Raw genomic sequence first — 7,097 nt, forward strand, 5'->3', positions numbered from 1 at the left:
GCCAGAGAAATAATCTGAAAGCTTTGATATTCAACTTTAAAAAAAAAAACTGTACAATAGTATATGCTGTTACTATACTTGAGAAGTAGTTAATTGCTTGTGAAACACTTTGGGATGTCCTGAGGTCATTCCAATCATACGTTTTACATTACTTAGCAAATTATTTGCCTAACTACTATTCTACCAAGATTCTGATTTTTAGAACTAATTTTAATCTTTTAAGGCTTTCCAAAATGACCCATGATAATTTGTGCAATTTTATGTTGCCAACTGAATATGTTCAACTTTAATTGTTTTTTAGGAAGTTGGTTCACATATCTATATACTGACTATTCTTTTGAGGTTTAAAATATGTTTTTGTATGGTGGGGGGGTGGTTTATAGGAACAGGAGTAGGCTATTTAGCCCATCGAGGCTGTTCTGTCATTCACTGAGATCATGGCTGATCTGCGAACTAACTCCACATACCCACCTTTGCCTCATATCCCATAATATCTCTGGTTCACGAGAATCTATCAACCTCCGATTTAAAATTAGCAATTGATCTAGCATCAATTGCTGTTTTCAGAAGAGAGTTCCAAACTTCTACTTGCCGTTGTGTACAGTGTTTCCTAAGTTCACTCCTGAATAGCCTTTTTAGACTTTGCCCCTTTAGTCCTAAACTCCCCAAGCAGTGGAAGTAGTTTCTGTATCTACCCTATCTGTTCCCCTTAATATCTTGAAAGTTTCCATCAAATCGCCTCTTAACCTTCTAAATATATAGAATACAACCCTGGTTTATGTAATCTCTCCTCAATTTAACTCTTGGAGACCAAATATAATTCTGATAGATGTACACTGCACTCCCTCCAAGGCCAATATAGCTGTCTTAAGGTGTGGTGCCCAGAACCGCTCACAGTCCTCCAGGTATAGTCTAGCCAGGGCTTTGTATAGCTGTAGCATAACTTCCCCCTTATATTCTAGTTCTACATTGAAATCCATTTGCCACTATTTTGCACATTCACTTCTCTGTACTTCAATATCAATATCTCTGTATTTTCATGCTTCCTTCTACACTGCTTACAGTGCCCCATCTTTATGTCATTGGCAAACTTGAATATGTAACTTTCTATCCCAACACTGAAGTCATTAATTAATGTGGGGAATAATGGGCAATACAGATCCTTGCTGGATAGCACTAGTCACACCCGCCATTTAGAATACTTGCCTATTATTCCTACTCTCTGTCTCCTGCCATTCAGCCAATTTCCTAACCAGGTTAATATGGACTTTACCAAATGCCTCTGGAAGTCCATGTAAATCCCATCCATAGACATACCCATGTCTGCAACCTTCGTCATCTCTTCTAAAAGTTCTTTCAGGCTCATCAGGCATGACCTACCCTTTTGAAGACCCATGCTGGTTCTCTCTGATGAGCTGGTCAATCATTCTATCCTGAATTATAGAGTCCAGGAATTTCTTGACAACAGATCTTACTGGATTAGTAATTCAGAGGCTTAGACTCATAATGCAGAGACATGAATTAAAATTTCACTACAGCTGGTGGAGAATTTAAATTGTTAATAAATTCTCTTTTCTTTTGGGCCTCCTTATCTCGAGAGACAATGGATACGCGCCTGGAGGTGGTCAGTGGTTTGTGAAGCAGCGCCTGGAGTGGCTATAAAGGCCAATTCTAGAGTGACAGGCTCTTCCACAGGTGCAGCAGAGAAATTTGTTTGTCGGGGCTGTTGTACAGTTGGTTCTCCCCTTGCGCCTCTGTCTTTTTTCCTGCCAACTACTAAGTCTCTTCGACTCGCCACATTTTAACCCTGTCTTTATGGCTGCCCGCCAGCTCTGGCGAACGCTGGCAACTGACTCCCACGACTTGTGATCAACGTCACAGGATCTCATGTCGCGTTTGCAAACGTCTTTAAAGCGGAGACGTGGACGGCCGGTGGGTCTGATACCAGCGGCGAGCTCGCTGTACAATGTGTCTTTGGGGATCCTGCCATCTTCCATGCGGTTCACATGGCCAAGCCATCTCAAGCGCCGCTGACTCAGTAGTGTGCACAAGCTGGGGATGTTGGCCGCCTCGAGGACTTCTGTGTTGGAGATACGGTCCTGCCACCTGATGCCAAGTATTCTCCGGAGGCGGCGAAGATGGAATGAATTGAGACGTCGCTCTTGGCTGGCATAGAGCAAGGTATTTGGAATAAATTTGGAATAACAACCTAGTGTTAGTAATGGTGACCATGAAACTGCTGGATTGTCATAAAAACTCAACTGGTTTTCTAATGTCCTTTAGGGAAGGAGATCTGGCCTATATGTTACTCCAGACCCATAGCAATATAGTTGACTCTTTACTGCTCTTTGAAATGGCCTAGAAAGCCACTCAGTTCGGAACAATTAGGGAAGGGCAATAAATGCTGCTTTTGGATCCTGGGATGAGAGGGTTGTTCTTTGATGTGAGGCTGAGTAAATTGGACTTTACTGTCTGGAGTTTAGAAGAATGAGAGGTGATCTCATTGAAACATACAAGATTCTGAAGGGTTTGACAGGGTGGACACTGAGTTTGTTTCCCGTGGGTGGGGAATCTAGAACATGGGGGCAAGGTTTCAGGATAAGGGGTTGATCATTTAGGACTAAGATGGAGTAATTTCTTCTCTCTGAGGTTTGTGAATCTTTGGAATTCTCTACCCCAAAGGGTTGTGGATGCTCCATCATTGACTATGTTCAAAGCTGTGCTCGATAGATTTTTGCACTCTCGGAATCAAGGGGTATGGGAGAGGGTGGGAAAGTAGAGTTGAGGCAGAAGATCAGCAATGATCGTATTGAATGGTGGAGCATGCTGTAGGGCCTTATGGACTATTCTTGCTCCTATTTCTTGTGTTCTTATTGTCAACATCACCGTTATCAGTTTTCAGGGGCCCACATTACTACCAACCACCCTCGTTTTCCTAATATAATTGTAAAATTGTTAGTATAAAAGCATGTTTATTTAAACCTTCTTGCACCATACACCTCATGAATTCTTGAGGGCCAAGGAGCAGCAGACTGCTCCCACCACTCTGCTGTCAGATAAAAGCATAGAAGGCTGTACGAATTTATTTTGCAGGGGGAACAAGAACAAAACCTTGGATGGCAATTGAGATCAGGACAAGGTCTTTAAGTTCCAGGATGGTTTGTTTTATGAGAATAAACTGTGGCTAAGGCTAAAAATTGGTTTGTGCCATTTTATGGGGATGGGGGTTGGAACCCATGACTTGCCCACACCCATTGAGGTGGAGGTAGGCAGCATGCAAATTTGGTGCTGTCTCCTCATTTACCTGATTGTAGCATTGGGCCAAGTGAGTCTCATGCTGCTGTCTGAACGCTTATCAGGGAGCCGAGCAGCATGTGCTAAAAGAATATGGTGCACCCAGCTTTCTCTTCTTAAACACAGTGTAATCCTCTTAAAGGGAAGCTGCACTGAATTAGGGAGGCTGCTGCTGGATACGATTGCTGCAATTGTAAACAAGGAAAATGGAACACCAGGGCAGAAAGAGGGCTCCAGGTTCATGAATGAAATTGGACAGGAGCAGAGATGCCATTTTTCTGCACGGGCCAGGAGGCCCTCAAGGACCACCTTCAGAACAAATTGGGAGCTGGTGGTGAATGAGGTGAATTCCTGGTGTCTGGCACTGAAGACCTGGCAGCAGTGCCACAAGAAGTCTAATGCTCTCACCCAGGTGCTTAAGGCCAGTGAATGTATCTCCTATCCTTTCCACCAAATCACCAGTCTCTCATGCTGCTCAATGCAACACAGCCCCATCACTCACCCAGTGCCAGTCCCTTGTCCTCAGGATTCACGCCTAATACCCAGACACTTCACATCACCCTCACACACATTCCAATGATGCCATCCTCACACCCAGCTCCTGCTGCTTCCACAGCTGAGGGCGACACATCAACCAAACACAGTGCTATGCAATCATGGACATACTGTCCTCCCTCTTGCAGGACAAGGTGGCGGAGAAGGGAGCAGAGCTGGCAGGGACAAGGACACCTGCATCTCCTGAGCACTATGGAGGAGATAGTGCTCTGCATCATGGGACAGCTTGCGATAGAGCTTGTGACATCCAGCATCACAGAGAACATTGAGGATGATGGTACATTCCTGCCTTCTGCCTCTTCTCAACTTCCAACTCATTGTCATCCTGCTATCTGGCATGACAAGCAAGCTGCAGATGGCATGACCATGGACCTCTTTCCACCTCACTCCCACTCCTCTCAGGCTAACTTTGATTTTCTGCTCTCAGACACTCAAGAACTGTCACCTGCTCAGCCACAGCAGCCCCAGGAGGCGGAGAGAGAGCAACAACAGAGCACTTGATCTGACACTTGCAACCACTGGCTCAGATACTGAAACTGCACATAATCTTAATGGGTAGTATAGTGTTGGGATCAACATGTGATTCACTGGGCATGAGTGGGCTGCAGCCACAACAGGGGGCACGGATGGTTCATGTGCCAGCTCACCGTGTGCGGTTGCAGAGGTGTTCTGCTGCTGAGGACTTGGATGAGGAATTTGATGGGGCAGCAGAGATAAGAACACTGATGGGATGCACTCAAAAATGATGGGTGCATTGGTTGGCTTTCCAGACAGCCTTCTGTCACTTTCAAGGAGCATGAGGAGCCTGGCTCTAAATTGGCAACTTCTGCTCCATCTCCCTGTGGTCCTGCAGACCAAGAGGCACTATAGCCCCCATACTTCCTGCTGCCTCTGTGTCGACAGGTCACTTATTCCTCTGCCTTCCCTGTGAGGATTCAGTAACACTCTCTGCCAAATCCAGGAACTCACCACAACACCTGCAAAAACATTCCTGAGTACTTCCAGAGACTCTGCAATAGCAGAAATTATTCTAAATTACCTGGGCTGCAGCGTGGATGCCTGGTCCTTTGAATAATGTTCATGCTGAGCCCCCCTTGCAACTAAATGCTTGTTCTTTGGTGAGAGACAAGCAAATACATAAAATAGACCCTCGTGGTCCAAATTTGGAAGTTGAACTCACATCAGGCAGTCGGACTGGGTAACATCATGATAATACCAGGTCAGATTCTTCTGGCACACACATGGTATGCCCACACGAATGTCCTTCTCAGCATGGGCCATCGCGCAGCGCACATCGGAAGCCGTTGGAATTGCAATACACCCCAATAGAAGGGCATTTGGCTTCCATAGTGCTGGCTCCAGCTGTGGTACCGATCTAAATTCGCACTCCTTTTTTCCTTCAATTTGCTGGAGAGCAAGGCTCAGTATTCATATATTATAGCTGAGAGGGTCTGAGAGTGTATGTGCACTGTATCTCAGTCTTGCTCCCCTAATATTACACTCAAGTCAGCATCTATGGGCAGCAATTGATAAAGAATCCCAACTAATGTGAAAACCATTTCTAGGGTAGTTAGACAGCATTGATTCAACAATACAAGAATAGGTCATTCGGTCCAATTGGTCTTTGTTACTGCTTATACTTCACATATGCCTCCCCCACTCTCATTTCCTTTTTCCACCCTGCGTCCCTGTCCCCTCTACTCCATTGTCCCTCATGTATGCATTAAACTTACCCTCAAATGTGACAATGCTATCGCTTCAAGCATTCCATGTGGCAACGAGTTCAATATTCTTATCACTCTCTGTGTAAAGATATTTCTCCTACATTATTTACATGATCTGTTAGTCGCCAACTTATCTATATGCTCCCTTGTTCTGGACTCAACCACAGTGGAAACAGTTTCTCTGTGTTAAATCCTTCTAGGCCATTGGCAGACATGACAATAGGCTCCATTGTGATCCCTGCCATCCATCTCAGGTCCTCCAAGGTGGTTCTCAATGCCTCCAAGAGATGCTCCTGCAACACCTTTCCATTTATAGCAGGTTGACAGAGATCTGAGTCCACACGGTCAGGAGCTAAGGCTGTCTTTGGGTGAGTTTGGCTCCCCACAATCAGATCTCACTTCCACCTCTGACTATTCTGGCATTGTGAGGTTAATCAATGAAGGAATGCTACACATAAAGAGACTGCTGGGAAGTGTGAAGAGCACTTAACTATAACTGCTCTGGTGAAGTTATTAAAATTCTTCCTGCGTTGCAAAATCATCCAGAGGTTCAAGGAGATGATGCTCACTGCCCCAGTCACCTTCCTCCACAAAGTGCATACCACATTCTTGTTGTTCTTTGGGATGTAGCCCTAAATAAACCATCTCTCCTGCTTTATATATCCAGTATGAGGACAAATAAGTCCAGCCCAATGAAGTTTGCTCTTTGTTTCTTCGATCTGGTTGCTATCTTTGTTGCCCAAGTTGTCTGCTTCCTTCATGTTGCCAGCAGGTTTCAGCACCTCCAAGTTATATCTGGTCCCCTACACTTCTTCCCATTGCTCCCCTGCCCACTTCACCTCCAAATAATTTCTGTCCCTACACCGCACCCCCCCCCCCCCCCCTCACCCCCTGCCAATTTGGGGTCTGACTTCCTCATTTTATTATTTTCTGTCCCTTCCCTGCAAGGAACCTGAGATTTTGCAGGCTGTTTTTGCACGGCCTACGGTCCTCTGTCTATTTAAATTAGCTGACTGCATAATTTAAAACAGAGCCAGCACCTTAACCTATATTCTGACGGTCACACGCGTTTTAATTCATCCTTGAAATCTCCACTCAATTCTGCACAAGATTTTAATCTGTGGGTCCAGCTTTCCACACTGCATTTGTGTTTTGATTTTACCCATTTTCTTATTGCATTTTTTGTTTTCATTTTCATTTCTATTTCAATATAGTAGATCTGACCAAAAAAATATAATCCAATTATGTCAGATAAGAAAAGAATGACTAGGCCTGAGGTTATAATTTGCATCACTGGGAGATTAGAGATGAATTTCTCAAGGTGCTTTTTGGAGAACATGATGTATCTTGACCTAGTTTCAACATTTCAGATACCAGGACACTCCTATATTTTTGTTTGTAACCATTGATTTTGATAGCGACTTCTACAGCAACTCACTCCTATCTTATTTCAGATACTTTATGGTTCAGTGATTTCCTTGTTCTTAAGTTAACATTATTAATTACTGGGTTTCTGCAACTGTA

Source organism: Heterodontus francisci, chromosome 17, assembly GCF_036365525.1.
Source record: "Heterodontus francisci isolate sHetFra1 chromosome 17, sHetFra1.hap1, whole genome shotgun sequence".
Lineage (NCBI taxonomy): Eukaryota > Metazoa > Chordata > Chondrichthyes > Heterodontiformes > Heterodontidae > Heterodontus > Heterodontus francisci.